This window comes from Acomys minous (genome assembly GCF_964271855.1).
Source record: "Acomys minous genome assembly, chromosome: 11".
Lineage (NCBI taxonomy): Eukaryota > Metazoa > Chordata > Mammalia > Rodentia > Muridae > Acomys > Acomys minous.
In genome coordinates, this window is record NC_140492.1 from 87,133,427 (window position 1) to 87,161,109 (window position 27,683).

Genomic DNA, 27,683 nt, shown 5'->3' on the forward strand with positions numbered 1-27,683 from the left:
TTTTGAGGCATGACCAGGAAGCAGAAAGAGCTAACTTGTAAGGGTGTGGGCCTCTAAACCTCAGTTTCCCCTAGTGGCATATCTCCTCAACAAGGCCACATCTCCTAATGCTTCTCCTCAGTGTCCCCCAATGGGCCAAGCCTGAGGAAAGTCACCTACTCTGTTCCCAGATTTCCTCAGTTGCCTTTGGATCTTTGTGGTAGGCCTTGTGGGCTTTTCTCCACCGAATTTGTCATGTTTACTGGTGTCATCCTGGTTCAGTATATGCTGGGGATGTCATGTTGGTGAAACTTTATGGGGTAGACTAGTAGACACAGTCTCACAGCAAACTCTGATCCTCTCTGGCTCTTAAAAATCTTCCATCTTTTTTTTTTCTGCAATGTGCCCTGAGCCTTCAATGCAGGGACATTTCTATGTACTTACGGTTTCTACGTATAATTTGTTTAAGTTAACTAGATGACAGCTGATCAACCACATAAACTCTAAGGTGAACAGCTACTCATACACCAAATACTCTTTATATGGGTGTTAAGATGAGAACTAAATGTCACAGAAACTCTAAATAGCTATGGTTCTCAGGAGAAGACCCATGTCCATAGCGTATTGGACTTCTAATATAGGTACAGTTGCTAGATGCAATGGTGTCTTAGGCCATGAGTCCACCTCAGCAATAGGTAACCCATTGCGACATGTGTCTTCTCCCTTCCTCAGCTTTGTGATGATCTTTGTGACACAGCTTTTGGTAATGGTGGCCCAGGCCTGATATATAAAAGCCCAAGACCAGGCAATTTGCTTCAGGGTATTTTATCCCACGATGAACACCAAGACTGTGAACTTATTTTTTGTTTGGTGTGGTTTATTCTAACACATACCTTTAATCCAAGAAATTTCTGTTTATTGTGAGCCTGTGATTATGGTGTGGCTCAGCCCTAGAACACACCTTTAATCTGAGAGTTTTCTGTGCACAGTATTTAATAAAGTTAACCCAAGTTCAAGAAGTGGATAAAGAAACCAGCTGACAGGGATTAAGTAGAAAGAAGGGAATTTGAGAGAAGAGTATTTTAGATAATGTGGAAAAGAAGAAAGAGTTTCTTGGTATTTGGTTTTTGGCTTTTTCCTTGTGGGATATGAGCTAACTAGAAAAGTGTGCTGTGTGCTCTCTCTGCCTCTCTGAGTTAGCAGATTTTCACCTCACCATCAGTTTGACATTGGTAAAATTGAATGGTTGGAATTTTCGTTATTTAAAATGATACTTTTGTGTTCAAGTGACTGGCATGACCCCATCGACACTGAGATCACTCCAGCTGTGGACAAACTGAGAAGCCATCAAATTTGGTAAGTCATCTGGGAAGTAGTCAAAGAGAGAGTTAAGGATGGAACTGCTATAATAGAAGGCTTAGTGACTTGTCTAGGGTTATTGTAGGTGGCTAGAAAAAGATCAGAAAATGAAAAGCTTAATAACTTAACTGAAATTGTCCCAATACAAATTATGATTCTTATCATTTTGGTATTTTATACTTTATTCTTAATAGAATAATGGCTCTGTGTACTTGCCCAAAGAAAAAATTGATTGATAAGACATAAACCTTAGAAGGAAGATTAGAGAGATGAATAAACAAATATAAGAAAAATACTCAGACGCAGACAATTAGGACAAGCATTAGAAAGACTTACAAAATGAGAATAAAGAAAACTATCAGACTCAGACAGAGTATTTTAGTCAAGAGCCTACCACACCACCACACAATAAAACTAAAAGGGGGCAGCCCAACGTTGTCAGAAAACCAAAATTGGTTTATCCAATTACTATAAGAAATACCAGTAGATGATAAGTACTCCCAAGTGTCTAGAGAATTTAAATGGAATCCTATAGACTGTGGAATCCTGCTATTTAGATGAAAGCCTGACATTTCCAGTTAGTCTCTGAGCTCAGTATAAAATGATGGACTCTTTTTTATCAGGGAGATAACATCTTCACCTAATCTGGAGAAGACCAAATCCCCTAAGGAGCATCACATATCCCTCAGGGAAGATGACTGGAAGGACCCATTCCTGATAAGAAACCTGCTCAACAAGCATCTGGGAATTCCTAGAGATAGTCAACTTACACTAATGCCTTCGTGTCTTAGCTTTTAATCAGAGACTTTTAACTGTACCTGCAGATTCTTCCCAACCCATAGAATAATTAGCTACTGCTTTTTCCTTTTACGATAGGGCTGTTTTTCATGTAGGTTAAATATCCTGGGCTCCCTTAGCACCAGCCAATCAAACACATTTACCCTCAAAACTCCAACCAGTGTCAAGCTTTATAACGTCCCCAGTTCATGAAAATAAAGGCTTACTCACCCACTCTCACTCCATTCTTCCACCACCACTGCCATCTGATAGCGGCAATCTCATTTAAAAAAAAAACTAACTCTACCACCCAGTACAAAACTGATTTCTGCCTCCCTCAGTGAGACTGAGAGCCTCACCTAGCACACTGACTTTGTCCTGAGTCCTCTAAACTACATGTGAGAGAGAAATGGTACCTTTGATCTTGAGGTCCATCTCTTTCCATCCAGAAGCAAACAGCACCTGGACTGGCCCACCAGATGCAGAATTAAGGCTACCACTGGGATTTGAGGAGATTTAAGGAAGTGGTTGTCTTCTGTGGTATGCATTCAATCTTTGTGAAGCAGAGTATAAATTCATGGACAACTCAGAACAGGATTATCCGCCAAGACTGAGAAGATTTGGCAACAGCAAAATTGTGACCCGGTCTTCTGTTACAATGGCAATCGTGGTGAAAAGAGGAAGTGAAGGCTATAAAACAGTGAAATCAAGCCAAAATTATTGATATTTCCCAGGGTCAGTTGCTAGGGAAGGTCAATATGCTGATTTACAAAGAGTTTGAATTTGTAGATCACACCTTGGCAGTATGTTGTCCAGAAGCTTTAAATGCTTGAGATAAGGTTGAAGACTCAGGGAAAAAAGGTCTGAGTGGCTTACTAAAATTACAAAAGGCCCCAAAGCATTCTACATTGATTTTTTTTTTTGCAAAGATTTACTTCAGCTGTAGATAGAATACTATCAGATTCAGAAGTCATAAAATGAACAATTGCATCTTTGGCTTTTGAAAATGTTAATTCAGAATGCAAAATGGATTGGATAATTATAATGTACTTCTTAAGAGATAATATATATCTAATTGATGTTAGAGAAAAGCCCTTTATTTAGACAAAAGGGGGAATATGTTGCAGGATATTATATCTCATTGTGAATCCCAAGATTGTGAACTATAAAACCCCATCTCTTGTTTGGTGTGGTTCAGCCCTAACATATCTTTAATCCAAAAACTTCCTGTTTATTGTAAACAGATGATTACGATGTGGTTCAGCCCTAGCACACACCTTTAATCCAAGAGCTTTCTTTAAACAGGATTCAATAGAGTTAACCCTAGGTCAAGAGTCAGAGCAAGAGGCCAGGTGACAAGCATTAAAGTAGAAAGGAGGGGCTTTGCAAGAAGAATATTTAAAACAGAATTGCAGAGAAGAAAGAGCATTTTGGCTTTTAACTTTTAGCTTTATCTTCCTGGCCTGTCAGCTGAGCTGTCAGCCCTTTTGCTCCTGAACTGTCAGCTGAGCTAGCAAGTTTTTGGCCTTGGACCTTTGGCTTTTTGCTTTTTGGCTTATTCCTATTGGGACATGAGTTGAGTAGGAACGCTACTTGGGTGCTTTCTCTGCCTCTCTGAGCCAGCAAGTTTTCATTCCAGCATCTGGCTCCTGAGTCTTTGCTGGTAAAATCTAATGGTTGGGATTTTTATTTTTTAAAACAACAGTCATTCACAGTTCTTTCATCCCTTGAGTTATTTTCAGAATCCCAATGTTTGTCACTGGGACTCATCCTGCATGAGAAGAGTGGCTTGTGGAGATGGGCTTCACTTTCTATGAAGCTCCCTGGTTCATTCTGAACAGTATGCAAACTGTAGATTCAGGAAACATTGACAGGGCTTACCTGCAACCCCAGGCACAGTGACATCATAACTGTAGATTCAGGAAACATTGACAGGGCTTACCTGCAACCCCAGGCATAGTGACATCATAACTGTAGATTCAGGAAACATTGACAGGGCTTACCTGCAACCCCAGGCATAGTGACATCATAACTGTAGATTCAGGAAACATTGACAGGGCTTACCTGCAACCCCAGGCATAGTGACATCATAACTGTAGATTCAGGAAACATTGACATGGTTTACCTGCAACCCCAGGCATAGTGACATCATAACTGTAGATTCAGGAAACATTGATAGGGCTTACCTGCAACCCCAGGCATAGTGACATCATATCCACAGCAGATTTCAGGCAGACTTGATAGAATTCAATTCAGAAATAGTGGAAGCTAAATCAGGTTCAAAGAATATAAACACATGGCTATGTATTTCTCAAAAACAACAATGTAAGACTAGCAAGACTCAACAAGATTAGGAAGTCTGGACGATACATTTTTCAGTGCTTAAATAGAACTTGAAGCCAACGAGAATCCAGGGCTTTTGGGAAATCAAGACATCTCTTAACAATGACTATAACATGACAGAAACTGATCAGATGGTGATGTGAATGGGAGAACTCCAAGAAGGAGAATTTAAACAGCTATTGTAAAAAAAAAAAACAACCTCAATCAGCTTGGGGAAAAAAACAGAGAAGTATCTCAATATTCCTACAAAGAAACCCAGCAAAGATATAGATCCAATTTTCAAAAGAGATAAAATAATTATTGAGTTGAAAAATACTCTAGCAAAATTGAAAATGTGATATAAGACACCAATATCCAGAAAGGCTGACTAAACAAAAAGTATTGGTTCAAAAAAAAATCAGTGTATTTGCATGGGTGGCATCAAATAAGTAACAGTAGGTATGCATATAAATTCAGAATGCAGTGAAACTGTTAGCATGTGTGTAAACCATCTTTGCTATAAAGGCTGTGCATTAGTTTCTGGGAAGAACTGCAGCTTACGTGGGCTCATTCTGCGAGGCTCTAAATGACTAGAACTTGAACAACTGTGGTGAGGTTACAATATTGCTGACCTGCAGTCTAAGTATAATCTATATTCAGCTATCTTCAGCCTCTGCTATAGTCTTAGCCCTTCCTCGCCCACTTTTGTGTCTGGCCTAATACCCTTGTGTCTAACAGGTAAAACATTTTGAAATGTATTGATTTAACATACAACAAGGTTCTACTAACCAAAAAGGCTAAGAATGTTGTCAGGTATTATATGAAGCCTACAATCTCACTGTAAGTGCAATCATTACAAGTTGCTCTCATAGAAGTTGGTGCAGGATGGTGAATAACGGGCTGAGATAAATAAGAGCTTTAGCAACGAAACTAAGTTTGAGTAAGATAGGAACAAAAAACTTGGTGTGTATAATAAGGTAAGTGCTAATAACAATAATATACCATGTATTTCTAAAACCAAAAAAGAAAGAGTTTTGAATATTTCCATCACAAAGAAATGATAAATACATAAGGAAATATACTTAACTTTAATTTTTCTATGCAATGTATATTGAAATACCACATGATCTTATTTATATATGTAATTTTTACTTTTATATTTTTGATTTTTTTCAAGACAGGGCTTCTCTGTGTAGCCTTGGCTGTCCTGAACTTGCTTTGTAGAACAGGCTGGCCTCAAACTTACAGCAATCCACCTGCATCTGCCTCCTCAAGTGTTGTATTACGGAATGCATCATTGTGCCTAGCTTATAATTTTTTTTTATGTGCCAAACATATTTTTTATATATTTAATTAGAAAAAGAGGTTTAAAATTCCAGTTTAGATAAGTATGTCCCAATGTTAAAGCTCTTTTTTTTTTTTTAAATCAGGAAAGCAATATATTACAAGATTTGGCTAGTGATAGAATAGGTAACTATGAGTAGGGTCTACATTTTTTTCTCAATCTACATATATACAATATTACAATTCACAGTGAAAACTCATGGGTCTAATATAATTGTCATCCCTCAGATACACACACACACACACACACACACACACACACACACACACACTTGCCCAAACTCAATTATTTTCCATGTTGTTATATAATTTTATATATAGCATATATTTTTATGTTACAATGTGTACAGTCTTTTGTGAAGACATTATCATTAGTGAGGGCTCACATACAATAGATATATTGTCTTGTAGAGTGGGACACACAATAATTTGCTACTTTTTTCCAAACAGAGATTTCTCACTGCTCCAGAGAAACAAAACTTTAAACAAACAAACAAAACCCTTTTTTGTTGTTGTTTAAAGAAAATCACCTGTGAGGTTTCAAACACGTTTTATCTTTTTTCCACAATACTTTTCCTAAAATGCCTATATGAAAACAAACCTTTTTTAGTGACATTTAGTTATGAAATGGGTATGTTTTTTACATGACATCTTAAAGTATAATGCGTTCATTAACTAACTCCTTCTATTCATAATATTTACTAAGCTCATGCTATTTGTATGACTTGCCCTCGGAGTTGGGGTTAAAGAACTCTAGAACCCAGTGCTGCTGACTCATTTGGAAAAACTTACAAACCATGAGGACACAATTATGCAAATGAGACATGCTGTGAAAGTTGCTGGAAAAAGTTGTTTTTCTTTTTTTATTAATTTATTCATATTACATCTCAATTCTTAGCCCATCCCTTGTATCCTTCCATTCCTCCCTTCCTCTTACTTCCCTCCTACTTCCCTCCCCTATGTCTGTGACTGAATGGGACCTCCTCCTCCCCCTGTATATGCTCATAGGGTATCAAGTCTCTTCTTGGTGACCTGTTATCCTTCCTCTGAGTGCCACCAGGCCACCCTATCACGGGGACTTGGTTAGAAATGGGGCCCCAGAGTTTGTATGAAAGTCAGACCTCACTCTCCACTTAACGGTGGAGAATGTCCTGTCCATCGGCTAGGTCTGGGTAGGGGTTCTAAGTTTACTGCCTATATTTTCCTTGGCTGGTGCCATAGTTTGAGCAGGAAGGATCCCAGGACCCAGATACACCTGTCATAACATTCTTGCAGGTTTCCTGGACTCTCTGGATTTCTATTTCCCCACTCTCTCATGCTTATCTCACCTAAAGTCCCAATGGGATGTCCTCCCATCTGACCCACTTTCCTGGTAAGGAAAGTCTTTCATGGGACATACCCCTTGGGCTAGTGTCTCAATATAAGTGAGTATATACCATTTGTCTCTTTTTGCTTCTGGGTGAACTCATTCATTATAATAATTTCTAGTTCAATCCATTTTTCCACTAATTTCAGGAATTCCTTGTTTTTAATAGCTGAATAGTATCCCGTAGTGTGAATATACCACAGTATCTTTATCCATTCTTCTACTGAGGGACACTTAGGCTGTTTCCATGTTCTGGCTACTATGGATAAGGCTGCTATGAACATGGTTGAGCATATGTCCCTGTTGTGTGGTAGAACATTTTCTGGGTATATTCCAAGGAGTGGAATAGCTGGGTCTTGAGGAAGCCCTATTCCCCTTTTTCTGAGAAAGTGCCAGATAGATTTCCAAAGTGGTTGTACTAGTTTGCATTCCCACCAGCAATGAAGGAGTGTTCTTCTCTCTCCACATCCTTGCCAACATGTGGTGTCACTTGAGTTTTTTTATCTTAAATATTCTGATGGGTGTAAGATGGAATCTCAATGTTGTTTTGATTTGCATTTCTCTGATGACTAAAGACTTTGAGCATTTCTTTAAGTGTCTCTCAGCCATTTGATATTCCTCTACTGAGAATTCTCTGTTTAGTTCTGAGCCCTATTTCTCAATTGGGTTATTTGGTTTTGTGGTGTTTAATTTTTTGAGTTCTTTATATATTTTGGATATTAGACCTTTGTCAGATGAAGGGTTGTTGAAGATCTTTTCCCAGTCTGTAGGCTGTCGCTTTGTTCTGTTGACAGTGTCTCCTGCCTTGCAGAAGCTTCTCAGCCTCATGAGGTCCCATTGTTGTTTAGTTTAGTTTAGTTTAGTTTTTTTTTTTAGATCAAGTACAACATGACCAGAAGAGAAGGAATAACTGAAACTGCTTACAGCAAAAACTGAATCAAAACAAGAGCAATAATAAAGGAATATTGACTACATAGTGCAATGCCATAACACACATTGTGGGCAACCACAACACACTTCCCAGATAAGAAGGGTCATGGAACTGAGGGCCATTGGGAAGCAAATGCAAGGGTCATCTGGTTCCCTTCTATTTCCTTAAAAACTAGAATCTAGATTTACAGGGAATCATGGATCCTACCTCCACCGTTGCTTTTTGCCAGGGAAAATGAAGGCTTTTACACAGAGGATGACTCCGATTCCTGTCACTGTGAGCTGATAACAGGACTGAAATGTTTTTTTTTTCAAGACAGGGTTTCTCTGTGTAGCCTTGGCTGTCCTGGACTCACTTTGTAGACCAGGCTGGCCTCGAACTCACAGCGATCCGCCTGCCTCTGCCTCCCGAGTGCTGGGATTAAAGGCGTGCGCCACCATGCCCGGCTCTGAAATGTTTTCTAATCAGCCTTTGTCACACATCTATTTGCCTCCCACAAGTTGACATTCATGGAAGCTCAAGGTAATTTTGCTCTATTTTCTCACTTAAAAAATGTTAGTATTTGGAATTATATAAATGTTACATTCATAGTGATTTAGCTAGTTGTATTTGGCAAACTTGAAGTAAACATCTTTCCTATCTTATTGGGTCTGAATTTCTGAATTCCTGGTGTGTGTAGTTTATTTTATTCCTGTGTAATATTATAAATTTATATGTTAAAAAGAAGCATAATAAAAGAATTAAAAAAATAAAGCAGTTTGCATTTGGTGTAAAGTTTTTTTAAAAATTAGCATTTGTTGACAATTCTATATAAACTAGGACTTAAAAACACCTCTATCTGAGCTACTTATATACTGAGTGTTTGACATTTACACACAGACACACACACACACACACACATGTGTACATGCATGTTATTTAATATGAGAACTGAATAAATAAAGGACCCTTCTTACTTATAACTTTCTAGTATGCAGTTAAATTCTTTCAAAAACAATTCTCGTCATCACTGTCCGATATAAGAACAATTAACTTAGAACTAAGGTTCTACTGAACAGACTGGTGTTAGTTTCCCAGGGTGAGAACGAGTTGGAATCAGGCACACGGAAAGAAAACTCCTTTCCCATTACTGTTATGTGACGGTGACTTTGGAAATGAAGACTCATAAACATTTGATGCCACATCCCACTGTATTTAGGATCTGGAATGTCCTTCCAATGTCTGTGTATTAATGGCATGGTTCTTAGGAGCGGATGCTGTTTGTATGTGGTGGAACTTTTGGAGATAGTACTAAATGGCAGACATCTTAATGATTGGAGACATGCCCTTTAAGGGAATTGTGTACCCTAATCTCTTCCGCTGTCACTTCCTATCAACTGAGCAGTTTTCTTTTGCCATGTACCTCTGCTGCAATGTGCCACAGTGGCGAACTGATCATGGGTTGAAAGCTCTAAAACTATAAGCAACATAAGCCTTTTTTCTTCATAAGACAGTTACCTCAGATAATGATTGAAAACATGGAAAGATAATTAATATGCAGAGTAATGTCTTTAACAATATTTTAAACAATATTGAGTATTCATCTGAGTATCCATCACTGAAATTTATCCAATTTTCATACAGATTTTAACAGTCAGGCTACAGAAAGTTCAGGGGATATGTATGTCAAATAATAATGCACAATAAAGACTTGTAGCCATTTAATTGATTAAACAGACTAACACTTGACTGTTTTGTCACTTGTACTGTTAACTGCTTTATCTGGGAACACACCTATTGTTTTAGAAGAATGAAAATACCAATTGTTAAATTTTACCAATAAAAAGTCAGGACCCAGATGCTGGGATGATAACCTGCTATCTCAGAGAGGCAGAGAAGGCACACAGCTGAACTTCCTACTCAGTTCATGTCCCAGAAAGGGGGGGGGGGGGAGGCTCATTAGTTCAGCTGACAACCCAGGAGGAAAAAGCCAAGAGCTTAAAGCCAGCCTTGCTAGTTTAAAGCCCAAAAATCTTTTTCTTGTTCATGTTGTCTTAATATCCTTCAACTCAAAGTCCCTACTAGTCTTTAATCCATGTCAGCTCATTTCTTGCTCTGCCTCTTGATGTAGGGCTAACATTATTAAATACTGTGTACAGAAAGCTCTTGGATTAAAGGTGTGTGCTAGGCCTGGCTGAACCACACCATAATCACCTGTTTACAGTGAACAGAAGGGTCTTGGAGTAAAAGTGTGTGTTAGAGCTCAACCCCACCAAAGGAGGAACAGGATTTCACAGTTCATGAACTTGGAGTTCACAATGGGATCAAATATCCTGCAACACATACTGGTTAGGGTAATGCTAAGCATTACTCCCCCACAAGAACTAGTTAGATCCTCCACTTTGTCTGGAAATGTAGAAGATAGACTGTACAATTTGACTCTGGAAGGAAAAGGGGGGGAAAGCATCCCTGAAAGGGATAGTGTCTCAATAGAAATGCACAGCACAGGACTTTTATCTCAAGAAACTTTGCTTCCGCCTTCTTGCGTAATGCTATACAGGTGGATGGGAGCTTTTGCGTTGAAATAGACTACTACAGATCATTTGTATAGATGATACTATAGAAAATTTGTCTTTTCACTCAAACTCTCTTTTGTAGCTTTTGGAAAAGCCACCTTGGTTGTTTGTCTATGTGGTAAAGGTATCTGGAGAATCAATTCTTAATAGCTCTAAATTCGGTAGTTTGTAAGACAGGTCTTTTCAAGCCTCTGCCCATAGGATAAAAGGCTTTGATGTTCTCAACTCTAAATATTTAATTTTTGCCTGAAGGTCTTTCTGGCCTTTTATTTGAAGTATGGTTTATATTCAAGCATGGGATGAGGTGGAATAGGTTTCCTGATCAGAGCTTCGCTTAGAAGATTCAGGGTAGAAAGTATCAAATGTCTCCACACTGATCTCTTGCTGTTATTTGGTCTTGTTTTATGTTGTCCAAACATTTTGGACAAAGACTCAGTTAACTTTTTTCTTTCTCCTTTGCTTTTGTTTGGTGTCAGGTTGAAACATGGCTGTGTGAACTGAAGATTCCAGAAAATGCTGCAATGACATTAAGCCATCTATAAGGATGATCAGAATGTCAAAGGGTCTTGAACTATCTTAGTTCCGACATAACCAACTGTCCTCTACTTTCTAGTGACTTAACATCCTTGTGTCTCTTAGATCAATCCCCTTGGAATGTTCAGATAGAACTGAAACTTCTACCAATCTAAGTCTTAGAGGATCATCACCTCTGGGGCCTACATAAAGATTTCCCTATTTCGCTGTATTGGCCTACTTGGTGTTTCTATCAGTGTACTTGAAAAATGTCTTGATTGGTGATTTTATTTACTATCTTACTATAAAACCTTTGTAAAATTGTGACTACAATTGAACATGGCATTTGGGGTAACTTGAATCTGTTGCTAAGCTACGACCTCAGGTGTTTGACACACAAATGAACTTTCTTTTAGTCTTCTTGAGGTGAGTGTTGTTTTGTTTTTTGTTTTTTTGTTTTTTTTTTGGAACCAACAGCTGTCAGTCACACTCAAGTTACACTTTGTCATAGCAAATCATTACTACGTCCTTAGATTCTAGACTTAAATTAAAAAATTGGAACTAAATATATCCTATCCTTTCTGGTATATGAAGAGTGGAATGAGATAACTATCCAAGTCTGTAAATAATGATGTTTTATGACTATCTTGGAATTACTGAAAGACAAACCTGCTTGTACAGTCAGACTCTATTATGACCAATGCTTTACAAATACGTAAGGAAGTCTGTGTCTCACCTTACCTCAGCCAGGACTTCAGTTCATACTGAGATCTACTCTTCAATGCCTCGTTCTTATTATGATAGTTTCTCCAACAAGGGATAGAAAATAAAGTACACAAGAATTACTCTTTAAGAATTAATATATTCAAGGACTAAAATGAAGAAAACAAAAAGAAAGGCAGTCAGATTATTATAAAACTTTTGGAGTTCTTTTTTTAATAAAGATAAAAAGTGCTTAATATTCACCGATTTCTCCCCATGCCCTTTTTACATTTGTTTTAAAAACTCCAAATTTCAGTACCTTTTATTGAAATTAAATTTAAAATTTAAATTTTGGAGGTGGGGGTGACCTTTTCTCCCCGAGCCTCTCCTTTTATAGACAACGGCACTGAGTCTCAGAGAGGTTCATTAAGTTGCCAGTGCCCGGAGACCAGGCACTTGAGAGGCTAAAGCGCAACAGGTTTGTAATGAGATGCCGTCCTTGACATTTCCTGCCACTTAGCGCCTTTAATGAACCAGTGGAGGTGGTGAATTCACCTCTCCTTGGCCATGCTCTGGACAGCAGCTTTAATTCTGTTTTCCCAATTAATCATCTCAAAAAGCTCCCCCTTCTCTCACCTCCTTTGAAAGTTAAAGTAGAAGCGGTCCAGCTAAGAGAGACTTGTTTTACTTTGCAGTGTTTTTCCCCCCATTTCTGCCTTCCCACTAATGAATGGCCTGAGGTGTATGAACAGGGTTTTGAATCCAGGGATAACATTGTTTTTCTGTCTTCTCCACATCTCACAGAAACACCATCTTGCATGTTCCTTCATTCTCCTTTCATGATTCTTCCTTTTCCTTCTTTTCTTTCCTCCAGTCCCTTCCCTTTAATTAGGTTCAGGTCAAGATGGATGTCTTTGTTTCCAGTTCACTGTCCTGAAAAGAAATCAGCTCTTAGGTCAGCAGTGCTCTCTTTAAAGCAGGGGCCTTGTTGTGGTGCCTGAGCATACTGAGAAATAACCCCCTAAAGTTTTCTGCTTCTCATTAACGTTTAAAGCCTTGCTGACTCCGTGTGCTCATTACACTGAGTTGTAAATGATGCTTGAGGACAATGACTCCCGGCCTACTCAGTGCACAGAGAGAATACAAACAAGCATCCCGCAGTTGTTTCTCCAGAGTGATGCATGAGATAATACTGAGCTAAGTTACTGCTCGGAAAGCTTGAAATCCCCAAAGCCTCAAACCACTGAAAAACAAACATGAGATGGAAATGTATAATTTCCTTCATGTTGACTCTCTCACCTCCCACTAACATATTAAATGTGGCAACAGTTTTTTTTCCCTCAAAGATAAAGAACCACACGAAAAAACTGTTTTCTTCCTTCTGCCAAATTACTTCTTTCTGCTCTGGCCCCTTTTCATTCAGTATTAAAACTGAGCTTTGTTTTGGCTATTTATTATATCATTAACAGCACACGTGACCTGTGGTCACATGTAAACAAACTGAGCCCCCTGTGTGTTGCCATTTGCAACAAATCCTGTCATATGCTTGATCATTTGTATACTTGTCCTCTTATCAGAACAACACAGGGGTGTTTGGGTGTTTACCAAGAGGAAAGACTTCATAGCCACAACTGTAGCTGTCTGTTTCTAGTGGTTTTTAAAAAAAAAAAAAAAAAACCAAAAAACAAAACAATTGTCCTGTTCAAAAAGCCTTAATTCATTGCCAAATGTTTTCTTCAAAGTAGAAAACTACCTTCTTAAAAAAGATATCTTCCAAAAGAAGGGTGCAATTTTGCTGAGATAAACTAGAGGCCAGCATTACAGAGAGAGAGAGCCACTGGAACCATGAACCCTGCCATGATCTTTCTGAAGAAAAGCAGAATGACTGCAGAGAGCCTGCCCTGACTTGGAATGGCTGAAAATACGTGGCTATGCATATTGCTTACTTACACTGAAATAAATTTCTCATTTTAAGGGAAATTACCGCCATGCTCACTCTCATCCCCTCATCTCTGTGACTGATACTTGTTTCTCAGTTATTATCTTGAGGATAAAAAAGGACAAGAGAAAGCAGTTATGTCTAGCTGACATTCTTTCTACCGGAGAAACCAAATACATTCACAGGAGCGCCTGACACCAAACCCTCGTGTTGCCTCAGGAAGCACAGTTCTCCCGGGCACTGTTATGTTCTAGGTTTTCACTGATCAGTAATAAGTAGGCTGAGGTACGCAGTGAGATGCATCCTGTGAGGTGTCTTCATCACTAAGATTCCTCTTAGTCCTTTGAATACTTTGCTGCGTGGTTACTATGCTTACATATACCATTGCTTCACAGAACTTTTATAGTTAGTGTGCCTTACCTCTGCTGTCCCAAGGTGATGCTGATGAAGACCTGGTCATCAAATTCCTTGAGTGATACCACACCTCTTTTTCTTCCAAGTGCCTCTCTGAGCCACACATGCCATGTTTCAGTATCAGAGGTTCCAACTCCTAGTCTAATCCCTTAAATTTGCTCAATACCTAGGACTGGTAATCCAACCCAAAGCAGTTTGAGTTATTTCCCAAGCCAATTTTATGGTTATGGCTTTTATTTTGTTTTCCTGTATGCATTTTTAATAGGGGCATGGGGAGTGAAAGACTCAAACATCAGTTTTTGTTTTGCCTTTGAGAAGAAAAAAAGCACACATCTTCCTGCTTTTAGTTTGTGCACATTCCTTTATAGTTAGGATTCCAGAACAGGCCACAGTTCCTGTGTGAAAAGGTACAGAGTTTGTCCATTGTTTCTTCATGTCTTCTTTAGCTATCAAAATATACTATAATTGGTTGTGTCCATGATTTCCTAGGTAACTCAACTTTAAACAACCATTACTGATGACGAGGCCATAGAATATATGATGTAAAACTGCCTGTCTTAGAGCCAATGTGTTTCCATCTCCTTCTCAGTCTGCTGGGTTTGTCTGAGCATCCCAAAGAAGCATTGCTAGCCCAAGGGGCATGTCCCACGAAAGCCTTCAATTACCAGGAAACTGAGACATTCTAGTGGGACTCTAGATAAGAGAAGCACGGGAGAATGGCAAAGTAGAAGGATCCAGAGGGTCCTAGAAACCTACAAGTAGAACATTATGATAGGCAGATTTGGGCTCAGGGGTCCCACTCAAACTAAGGCACCAGCCAAGGACAATACAGGTGGTAAACTTTAAATCCCTACCCAGATCTAGACAATGGACAGAACACTCTCCACAGTATATTGGAGAGTGGGATATTACTTTCTCACATACTCTGGTGCCTCACCTTTGACCATGTCCCCTGGAGGGGGAGACCTGGTGGCACTCAGAGGAAGGACAGCAGGTTACCAAGAAGAGACTTGATATCCTATGAACATATACAGGGGGAGGAAATCCCCCTCAGGAACAGTCATAGGGGAGGGGAATAAGGGGAAAATGGGAGGGAGGGAAGAATGGGAGGATACAAGGGATGGGATAACCATTGAGATGTAACAAGAATAAATTAATAAAGGAGAAAAAAACAAATGTGAAAATTACAATAAATAGAGTAACAAATTTTATTTTGGAGTTATGTAAGTTTACATTAAAATCTAGAAAGAAAAATTGACCATTTAAGATTAACCATGTGCTGACTAAATGTAAAGAATGCTAAGAATGGGATTAAAGCTTACAACCATCAAAATATATTATAAATCCTTCATAATTAAAACAGTATAGCACTATCACAAAACTAAGTAAACAAATTAGTATAATAAATAGAAGCTGCATAAATGTACTAAGTATATACACAATGTTAGTCTATGATTAAATAATGTCTCCAATAACAGAGACAAAATGACTAAATTTATAGTAATATGTATAAATTTCAACTATTATCCCTTAATACATGAAAAGATTCCCATTCAAATATTACTGGTCTTAAAAACAATAACAAAAAATGTAGTGAAAAAATGATTCCTAATGATATTCTACTATACTCAGAGATCAGTGCCTTATTCAGCCATCATCAAAGAAGGTTCCTCATCTAGCAGATGGGAATAAATACAGAGACCTATAGTAGTCAGACATTATACACATGAAAAAGGAGACAGAGAGAGAGAGAGAGAGAGAGAGAGAGAGAGACAGAGAGAGAGAGAGACAGAGAGAGAGAGACAGAGAGAGAGAGACAGAGACAGAGACAGAGACAGAAAGAGAGAGACAGAGAGAGAGAGAGACAGAGAGAGAGAGACAGAGAGAGAGAGACAGAGACAGAGACAGAGACAGAAAGAGAGAGACAGAGAGAGAGAGAGAGAGAGAGAGAGAGAGACAGAGAGAGAGAGACAGAGACAGAGACAGAGACAGAAAGAGAGAGACAGAGAGAGAGAGAGAGACAGAGAGAGAGAGAGACAGAGAGAGAGAGAGAGACAGACAGAGACAGAGACAGAGAGAGAGAGACAGAGAGAGAGAGAGAGAGAGAGAGAGAGAGAGAGAGAGAGAGAGAGAGACAGAGACAGAAAGAGAGAGACAGAGAGAGAGAGAGAGAGAGAGAGAGAGAGAGAGAGAGAGACAGACAGAGAGACAGAGAGAGACAGAGAGAGACTCATCCCTAAATGATATCTCCATCAATTCCTCCCCTCAGAGTTCAGGAAACTCCATAAAATAGGAGGCAATATTGGATAGAGGATGACAAGAAAATCAAGCCCTCTAAATCAACACGAGTAAAGCTCACATGAATTCACAGAGACTGAAGCAGCATGCACAGGGCCTGCATGGGTCTGGACCAGACTCTGTGGGTATATATTATGGCTGACAATTTGGTGTTTTTCTGGGATGCCTGAGTGTGCAAACGAGTGGATGCTGACTCTCTCATCTTCTCTTGGGCTCTTTTCCTTTTGTTGGGTTGTCCTATCCAACTTTGATATCACAATTCTTGTGTTATCTATTGTGTCTTATTTTGTTTTATTTTATTATTATCTCTCAGAAACTTGTTATTTTTCTTTTGTAAAAAAATTTATTAATTTATTCTTGTTACATCTTAATGGTTATCCCATCCCTTGTGTCCTCCCATTCTTCCCTCCCTCCCATTTTCCCTTTATTTCCCTCCCCTATGACTGTTCCTGAGGGGGATTACCTCCCCCTGTATATGCTCATAGGATATCAAGTCTCTTCTTGGTAACCTGCTATCCTTCCTCTGAGTGCCACCAGGCCTCCCCCTCCAGGGGACGTGGTCAAAGGTGAGGCACCAGAGTTCGTGTGAAAGTCATATCCCACTCTCCACTCAACTGTGGAGAATGTTCTGTCCATTGTCTAGATCTGGGTAGGGGTTTAAGGTTTACCACCTGTATTGTCCTTGGCTGGTGCCTTAGTTTGAGTGGGACCCCAGGGCCCCAATCTGCCTACCATAATGTTCTACTTGTAAGTTTCTAGGACCCTCTGGATCCTTCCTCTTTGCTATTCTCCCATGCTTCTCTCATCTAGAGTCCCAATAGGATGTCCTCCCCTCTGTCCCATTTTCCTGGTAAGTGAAGGCTTTCATTGGACATGCTCCTTGGGCTAATATGCAGATATAAGTGAGTATTTACCATTTGAGTCTTTCTGCTTCTGGGTTAACCAACTCATTTTGATCATTTCTAGCTCAATCCATTTGTCCACAAATTTCGGGAATTCCTTGTTTTTTTCTGAGAGACAGAAAGGGGGTGGACCTAGATGGGAGGGGAGTAGGGAAGGAAATGGAAGTAGAAGGAGAAGAAACTGTAATCAGAATATATTCTGCAACAAAAGAATCTATTTTCAGTAAAAAGGGGGAAAAAGATAATTTTGCTGACATGAATACTTAGTGCTGCACATGCAATTAAAACTAGGTGAGCATATTTTTTTGGTGTGTTTCCAGTGCTAATATTAAACATTATCTCATCTCTGTGTTTACCCTTTCTCCCCCATGTCCCCTACCCACCCACAAAGTACCCTTTGTGTTTCCAAGCTGACAGATGTCCCACCTTCTCAGGCAGCAGCCATCACTTCCTTACCCTGTCCTTCTCAGGCAATCCTATAGTCAAACCTTGGGGAACCAGATCTTTTTTCTCTCAAACATTCACAGACATTCACATTCTCCTAAATATGAAGTCCCGCGTGAAATACTTTCATTATGTCATGCTGTATTTTTTTTCATCTTTCTATAAATGATAACACTGCCTCAGCCTAATTATTTTTTTTTTCAGTGTATACACATGGGGCTTTCTAGGTGGATTCTATTCATTTCAGAGTGGCTCTGACTACACATGTTTAACAGTTCTGTTTTAAATGTTATTTTTTTTGATAACTATTATTAAAGTGTGCTCTGCTTGCTATAATCCCACCCTCTCCAACCTCATCTTCCTTTTACAGTCCCTCTCCCCATGCGTAGGTTTATTATTCTTAGCCCCAATGAGTTTAAGCAGGATGGCTCCATCTGATGGAATTGGAACTATTTATTGGAACCTCGTGGCTCCTCAGTGGAGCACAACTAAAGCAGTGACTGACACTCCCTAGAAAACTTTCAGTGGCCAGTAGGTCAGCAGGGAGCCTGTGGGTTCCTCCGAGTCCCTCCTGATCCATGCTTGACTACTGATGAGCCCAGTGTTCTCTGGGGCTCATGCCCAGCTGTAATGGTTTATCTTCTGTTTAATTTTCCTAAAATCCCGAGCATATGACACGTTCTCGTTCAAAAGAAGGACACCTGAAGTGTGCACATGAAACCATCTAGACAGCATTGTCACGTCGTGCCAGAACGGGCTTGTGTTGTCAACCTCTCCTTGTATTTGTAGTGTTCTGTCATCACCTCCCGTGCAGTCTCTGGCCCTCTAGTCTTATCTCTTGTAAGAGGTTAAGAAAAAGCGGCAGCTGCTGATCAGCCAGCAGGAACTGTCAAAGCATCCGTCACTCTGCCCTTCCCGCTCCGGAAAGAAAACAAACCATTCTCCCAGTCAGGTTCCTCTCTAACCTCTGGGCCTGGCTCTAAAACTATTTGAACTCTCCCAGATGGCTCCCAACAGGTGATTATGTCATTCCATCAGGAAGCCACTCAATGGGCATTTTTTTTTCAGTTTGATTTATACTTTCCTTTTATCATTAATACGCTCCCAGGGATAGTCTTTCATTGTCCTTTGTTATCCCTTCCCTGATCGGTTTCCTGTCATGTCTCTTCATTTTCCACATTTAATTCATTTACTACATTGAAGGGCAGGAAACACAGCACACATTTGTTTTTCGTCGTAGATCTTACAGCATCATATCAACCATCCTAATTTTTTTGTATTTGTATGACTGCTCTATTAGTATCGCAAGCAAATTACACATAAATTAGATTCTGCACCTATCAAACCTTTGTACACTAACAAGTTAGAATTAATCTACGTGTACATTTCAGAAAGAATACATCTATGAATATATAATATCTGGTGATCGAAGAACAATATACTAAAATGTAGTCATTATTCAGAAATGGGAAAATACTGCACATGAAGACAGTGAGTGGGTCATCCTGTTCTTATGGTAGCGGGGCACATACTTGTCATTAACAAAACACAGAATGCTCTAAAATTATGGCATCAGAAAATTTACATTCTGGCCATATTGGCAAAGGAATAGAAGTTGAATTTAGAACATGGAATTTAAACCTTAGAATTTCATTTCTAAAATGTTAGATTGACAGAAGCCTCAGGGAATAAGGAAATTTTGTAACTGATATTAAAGATGAAAAACAAAGTCTTCATGTGAGAGATGCTCAGAGGAGAACATGGATTCTGTTTGTTGCATTTGATTTTCTATTTCATCTTCATTTTCTTCCTACCAACATCATGACATTAAGCTAATCCAACTTTAGATTAAAAGCAACTCCTTCAACTGGCATGTGGATTTTCTGAAAAATATTCCTAATGAACGGCAAGAGGCAATTTATTTTCTAGGGAAGGGAGCGTCTTTCATCCTTGCCAATTATTGATTAACCCAACAGATTTTCTTCCACTTCCCTCAAACAAGCCAACAAAATACAATTTGTAATAATTAACTCTGAAGTGGGCATGTGGGATCATCTTTGTAATCTTGGTACTTACCAGGCTAAGGCAGGAGACTTGCCGTAAGGCTAGGACAATGCTGAGTTCCAGAGTGAGTTCCAGAGCAGCCTGAGCTAGTGTGTGAGCTGCAGTCCCACAAAGGCAAAGCAAAACAAAGCCATAAAGTTTACTCTGTGTTTAGCTGATGAAGACTGGGTTCTCGGGGATTTGTTCATCTTTGTAGATGGTGTAGAAATCCTGGAGACAGCGGGATTATGGGAAGACATTCATTAAAATGCAACAGCATGGAAGATACCATGGGGCACAATGTTTACACATACTATGTATGTTATATACATGCATTTCTGTACTTACATATGATGTACATGCATATAAATAATAGACAGCAACTAGTACCCTGTTTTCTTGATATACTGAGACTTTATACTTCCTCTCACAATGGGTCCTATAGGTCTTAAAAGGCTCAGAACTGATGAACATTAGTAGTCCAAAGACATCATTATTGATTACGTCACGAATTTATCAAATCAAGCTAGGTGTTCTACTGGCTATATAAGGTTCTCGTCTTTAATCAGACTCATTTAATTTGCTAGTTAAATTTGGCACATGTCTGAAAGACTTAAAGAACCCACATGTGACTTTGATTAATTTACCTATTCACTTCTGGATACTATAATACTGATCATACATCTGCCATACGTTAGTTTCTTAAGAAATAGAAGTGGAACGTATAGAAAAGGGATCTAATTTCATCATTGTATTTTAATCTAAAACCAGTTAAACCCTGTTAAACTAGCAGTAGTACCTTCTGATTGTTTCGCCTCAATAAAAGATAACGTGTGTATTTTTAAAATTAGTATAAATATACTCTGTGCAAGCACAGAGGACATAAGTGTGGATGTTAGGGAGTTAGTTGCCTGACTCTTCTGATGTTTGCCCCTCTTTTCGCTGTGTACTCACCTCTCACCTGTGCTTTTGTTCAGAAAATTGTCATATATGACAGAAATCAACAGGGGTCATGGTGCCTTGAAAATTACTAATTAAGAATCTGCGTTAGCCCATCTCTGACCACGTCCCCTGAATGGGGAGGCCTGGTGGCACTCAGAGGAAGGATAGCAAGTTACCAAGAAGAGACTCGATACCCTAAGAGCATATATAGGGGGTGGAGGTCCTCCTCAGTCACAGACATAGGAGAGGGGAGTAGGGGGAAAACAGGAGGGAGGGAGGAATGGGAGGATACAAGGGATGGGCTAACAATTGAGATGTAATATGAATAAATTAATAAAATTTAAAAAAATGAATCTGCATTAGTAGCCAAGCTACCAATTATTTTTTTCATGAATCCTAAAGATAAAACCACACCAACCCCTCCTAGCACTAAGCTGGCCAGAAAATAAATCAGTAGATTCAAAACCAGAATAAGTGATTATCCAGATCGCTAGTAAACTCTGCATCCTGAAAAGTATTTCTTTCAAATCTGACTCTCACAGAGCCTGGAAGATGGTTATGTGGAAAGCTGAATAACATTTACTACTTCATATCCATTGTAGCCAGAGTGGTGCCTATAAACACATCCATTACTGAAATATTCAGTCGTTCTTTCTGCTCTTAAAAACTATTCAGCTGGTTCTTGGAAAACCTAAAGAGAAATTAAAACAGCCACTTTCCATCTCCAATCTTCAGTGTGTGAGAGAACAAATCCTTCTGCAAGTCATACTGCAAAGTCCTCACATCTAATCAGAATATACAAAAAAAAAAATCAGTCATTTTCAGCAAGTCAGCATAGACTAAATGCTAGTAACTGTACCAAGTTACACGCTGGTGATTATCTGAGTACAAAACAAAAAAACAAAAAACAAAACAAAACAAAACCTAGTTCAGCAAAAATTATTTTTATACATTTTTCTTCCCAATACTTGATTATCACTATTCATTTTCCATTGATCTCAACCTGTCCATTTCCATTGCATCTGATCTTCCTTCTTTATGGCCATCTGGGAACCTATGGCAGCAAATTTGACAATATTTACAAAAAACAAAATTAAATAGGCTTCAAGAAAGGACCTGAGGTGTTTTGTTAATGTAATATATATATATATATATATATATATATATATATATATATATATATATATATATATATATATATATATAAAAGCCACTATGGCCAGTTTCCTTCTTGTTGCTCTAAATTTTTCTACCATCATATTCGGGTGAAATTGATACATAGCTAGAGTGAAACTGACTGGATGATTCAATTCCAATGTTTAAGCCTGTAGTGAGTATAAATGGCTTACAGTGAATCAAAACTGTCTAAATCCTGAGAAATTCCTTCTGTGGGCCTCATGGGATGCACCTAGGCTTATCTGCAGCTACAAACCTTTATTCAGAGAACAGCGTAGTTGCCCTGGGATGGATCTAACCTTTCTTTGGGTTTTATTTGATGTGCTCTCTATTTAGCTTGTAGCTACATAATCAGCATTACGTCAAAGTAAGAAAACCTACTGATTTCATGATAAGGATAAAGTGCTTGCACTTGTTCAACATTTATTTGTATAACATGTTCCAGAGTACTGTGTATGATAATGTTTGAAATTAAATTTGTTGACATCTTCTAAGGATTAACACATCCCAGACAAATTATGGAAGGTTCTTTTCAAGATGAAATTATTTTGTGCCCCATTCACTCCTATGTCTGAATAAAAGATAAGTGTTCTTAGAGGCTGAAAGTATCAGAGAGTAAGAAGGAGAAAAAAAGCCTGTCCTCCCATCTGTATGAGGCTGAAATACAAAGTCCCAAAGGAAAAAACTATTTTCTCCCAGGAAACAGCCAGACCAGGATTTGATTTTGATGGCATTAAAAAAGGTAGAAGATAAAAAGACTCTTAAGTATTTGAGGCATACCAAAGAGATAAATAAATACCACAAAGCTATAAAAACAAACAACGGAGAGATTGGATCAAGCTTGATTGTGATGACCTGACAACGAACTAGTAAATTCTATCAGGTTTTCAGCGGACTCTCACCCACTCTCACATAAGGAGAGAAAAGAAGAGGAGGGGTAAGAGAGAGGTTGAAGCAGTTTCAGAGCATCAGGAAGAGAACAGATACCGCACACTGCGTTGGTATTGTAAAAATCCACATGTTTTCCAGGAGTGAAGAAAAGATATGAGTGTTCAAGTTGCAAGGACACTTTGGATATCAAGGAATGATGAATATATACCGCGGACTCCTAACAGTGGTGTTGTAGAATATCAATAAAGGGAACACTACTCAAGTGTGGGGAGTGGGAGGGAGGCAGGGAAAGCGGGGAGTAGAACAGATTCCAGCTAACTGTTTATCAGAAACAACAGATGCTACCGCGTAACAGAGAGACGGCTCCAATAACTGAAGAAAGATTACTGTCAGCGCAGAATTTTATATCAGCCAAATGACTATTCAAGAGTCTGAGCAAATTAGGATATTTTCTGATGCAAGATGACAAAGCCCTTCAGATGAAAGCATATATTCAGGAAGATGAAAAACCAGCAGAAGGAGCATCTGCGGCAAATAGAAGCAAGAATTAGCCACAGAAATGAAAGACACAAAGAACAGAAAAGGCAAAATACACAGAGCGAGCAAATATTTTAAATTCTTTAAAGGAATGTATAGAGATGAACTTTCTAGCATAGGGGCTGCTGGTTATAGGGAGCTACTTATATACAGATTAATCAAAATTAAAAATGATTAAAATCACCAACTTTCTGACAGTACTCACCGGCTGCGTGCACAGTGATTTCTATGGTGGTGATTCGGGAATAAAGCATGTCTGTCTTTGTTCTGTTCCAGGACTGGAGAGAAGTTAGGCATGCTAAGAGAGCCACATTTTCTCCACTCCTGTTCTTTTGTTAAATTTTTTATTGTGATAATTTCACTTATATATGTATTGTCTTCTGATTACTGTCAACCCCACTCATGGTTATCTCCTTCCTATTTCTATACTCTCTCTTGAAGTCCTTTTTCTTCATCCCCATGTTGTTCTGATATCCACTATGTTTAACAAGAGTGTTCTGCACGGTTATAGATTGGCGCCTATTGATTGAGGCATGGTCCGTTCATCAATAGATGCACAATGGAAGACAATGTCTGTCGTCTCTCAGAGCTGACCAATATCTCATAAACTATGAGTGGAGTTGGAGGGCCCCCTGAGCCTGTCCTCATGGCTGCTGCTAGTTTCAGTCCATAGTTGTTATAAGATCCAGACTGCATTTGATGTACATATTGTGCCCAAAAGATAGCCTTCCACAGCTCTTCTCCTGGGTTTTTACATCCTTCCTTTCCCCTGTTCCTTATTGTTTTGTTGAGTCTCAGAATGGGGCAGCATGAATGTCTGGCTGAGGGCTAAGGGCTAAACATTTCACTTTTTCTTGAGTAGCCATGCCTCTCTGCATCTTCTGCTTTTCGTTGTAAAGAAAAGTTCCTCTGACTAAGACTGAGAGTACATGGATATGTCTATGGGCATAAAAAATAATATTCAGAAGGCATCTGAATATTAAAAAGTGCTGTGTTAGTTTCGCTAAATAACAACTTTGAGTTCCCTCTTTTGGCCTATGATTTTTTCATCCAGTGCTTTCTAAATAGTTTACAGTGCAAGGCGTGGGTTTTCTCTCGTGAAGCAGGTCTCGAGAGCAGTCAGAAGGCGTTCAGTTGTCCCCTTCCCTCCACTGTAGTCATGGCACTATGGTAGCACTGTTTGTATCTTGCCTGACAGTTTGTTATTGTGGTTTGTAGGGTTCTCAGTTGAGTAAGACTATGGATGCATTTTCTACCCCTAATACACTGTTTCCCCAGTTTACCCTACAAAAGCTGGCCAAAGGGTCAAGCACATCTGCTCTGATTTCTCTGTGCTATAGACCACTGTGTGAGAAGTCTTCAGCAACTGCTTCTGATCAGCAAGTTTTGCTGGGCAACTTGAGTAGAGATGGTGAGAGCATTATATTTTGAAGGAGCTCTAGCATCTGTGACTGAAACTCATAGGAAGTACTCCATACCTTGCAAGAGATATTGATTTAATAACCTTTAGATGTAAAGTCCAGAATTTTCAGCTATGTAAGCTATCCTTCTAACTATTAGACTTTTTAGTCAGCTTAAAAAGTGGCAAACTGTTCGAAATGTATTGTATGGGAAGCAATACATTTTCAATAAAAATAAATAAATAAGAAACTTTAATGTCTACAAAATGACTAAATAAAGACAGCCTTGCCTTGTTTTGAACATAATCATCACTAAAGAAAGTAGGAGGCTTTCATGTTACTTTTCTTGTGTTCTTCACTTTGGAATATCTTCCTCCCTTCTCTCCCCTCAGGGAAGAGTACAAAAGCATATACAAATGCTATAACCTCTCACTTTAAAAGTAGCACTGAGGCTCAATTTTATAAAATGTTGTTTAATGTATAGCTTAATCATATGCAAACTGACCACCTCTGTATTTTGTGTGTCAGTCAGTAGTTAGAATAAACACGTTTTAAACATCATACACAAATAACCTCAACTGGCTGCGGTCTTGTTAAGTTCTGGAAACCTGCCTCAGTTACCAAGACCTTTAAAAGATTGTCTAAAATGAATAGGTTTATCGTGATCTTGGTAAAATTGTAATCATGTTAAAATCAGTCGTACATGTTTGGACTCTGTCTTAGGGACTGTTCTATCGCTGTGAAGAGACACCGTCACCAGGGTAACGCTTCTAAAAGGAAGCATGTAATTGGGGACTTGTTTACAGGATTAGAGGGTTTATTATCCTTTGGCAGGGGCATGGCAGTACACATGGGGCTGGAGCAGTAGCTGAGAGCTACATCCTGATCTGCAGGTAGCAGAAGAGGGGGGAGGGTAGAAAGCGTGGGGAAGGGAGGGAGAGGTGGGCAGGGGAGGAAAGGGCAGAGAAAAACTGGCACCGGGTCTGGTGGCATAGGCTTTTGAAACCGCAAAGTCTATCATCATGGGAGAAACCTTCTTCAAACGGCAAATTCTAATCTAACAAAGCCACCATCCTGATTCTTCTATCCTTTCAAACAGTTCATCAACTGGGGCCTAGGCATGCAAATATATGAGCCTACAGGAGCCATTCTTATTCAAACCATCACAGACCACAAATAACCAAACCCAAAGAAACCAAACAACAAATCTTCTATTGATTTAGCATGCATCCATGATCTATCCTTCATCTGTAACAGAGAGCTGCACAAGGCAAACAGATTCTTGTTGTTAAATCTCTGTATCTTTCTAGCACCAACTATTCAATTATTCAGTTAATTATTCAATTATTCAGTTGATTATGTTAGCTTCACCTCCCAGCCTCCCACAATGTATGAAATTCTCCTCTGGTTCATTAGTTGATGCCGAGGCCCGGTGGCACTCAGAGGAAGGAGAGCAGACTAACAAGAAGAGACTTGATACCCTATGAGCATATACAGGGGGAGGAGGTCCTCCTCAGTCACAGTCATAGGGGAGGGGAGTAAGGGGAAAATAGGAGGGAGGGAGGAATGGGAGGATACAAGGGATGGGATAAAATCGAGATGTAATATGAATAACATTAGCTCAAATGGTCACTGCGTTTCAGGTACTATGGTAAACCTTTGTCATTAAAAATCAGGACAAATTCTTGTTTTTACAAAGTGTATTATTCCTCGTAGGAAACAAACTAGATTAAATCAGGTAATATGACTTTAGGTGTAGCTAAACGGGATTGGATATTGGTAACTTCCTATGTTGGATTCAAAGACTAGACAATTATAACAGAACAATATATGCATAACAATTATAAGCTTATGCCTTTGCCATACTATAGACAGGACTCTAGAAAATCTAGCGGGACTTCATGGAAAACATGAGTTTAAGCTCTGATGTGTAGAAAGCTATTTAGCTAACAATATATTTGTGCTCCTAGGTAGAAAATCAACTTGCTAGTGAGTGCCATATGGTCAAAAACTGATCTGCTTTGATTTGTTTCAACACCAGAGATTTGGAAACTATTGATTATTAAGGACTTTGGGTAATATTAATATTCAGAGAGCAGTCTGAAAATGCTTTGAGTTTCACTTTAGCAAAGGGAAAGCTAACTTGGCGTCAAACACTTCAAAATTTAACTTTCCATGTTTGTTTTACAAAGCTAGACAAAGGGTTAACAAAAAATAAAATAAAATTATAAACTAACATCTCTTATGAACAGCAGTGTAAAAATTCTGAGTAAAATACTTGCAAGCCAAATCCAAGAAGGCATCAGATTATCCTCCATGATAAAGTTAGCTTCATCCTAGAGATAAGGAAATGATCCAATATACATAAGTTAATACACCTAATCTCTCACATAAAAGATAGAAACTACATTATAATAGCTACCTTTTCTTGCTGCAGTAGAAACCGTGAACAGATTCTCACAGTCTCTGTCTCAACATTTTAAAAGGTCTAAAGTCTCTTCTGAGACTCAAGGTAATCGCTTTATTATAAAAGACATTGAGGGCATACTTGCAACATAAATAGACAATACATTACCATCTCACAAGGGGACAATGGGGCCATAGTGCGGAAATACTACACCAAAGCAAGACCAAAACCAAGCAGAGCAGATGCCAAATTCAGTCGCTCTATATCAAGTGTTAAAGGGCTTTAACAGCTTTGTCCTTCCAGCTGCTGCCAATAACATACTACTCTCATCCGTGGGCTGAATTTATTTCTGGTATAAAGTGCTCCTTGTTAGATACTTCATGGCTCAGGCATCTCAAACATCTTGGGGTCTCCAACTGCATCCCAGGCTTTACTTTCATAA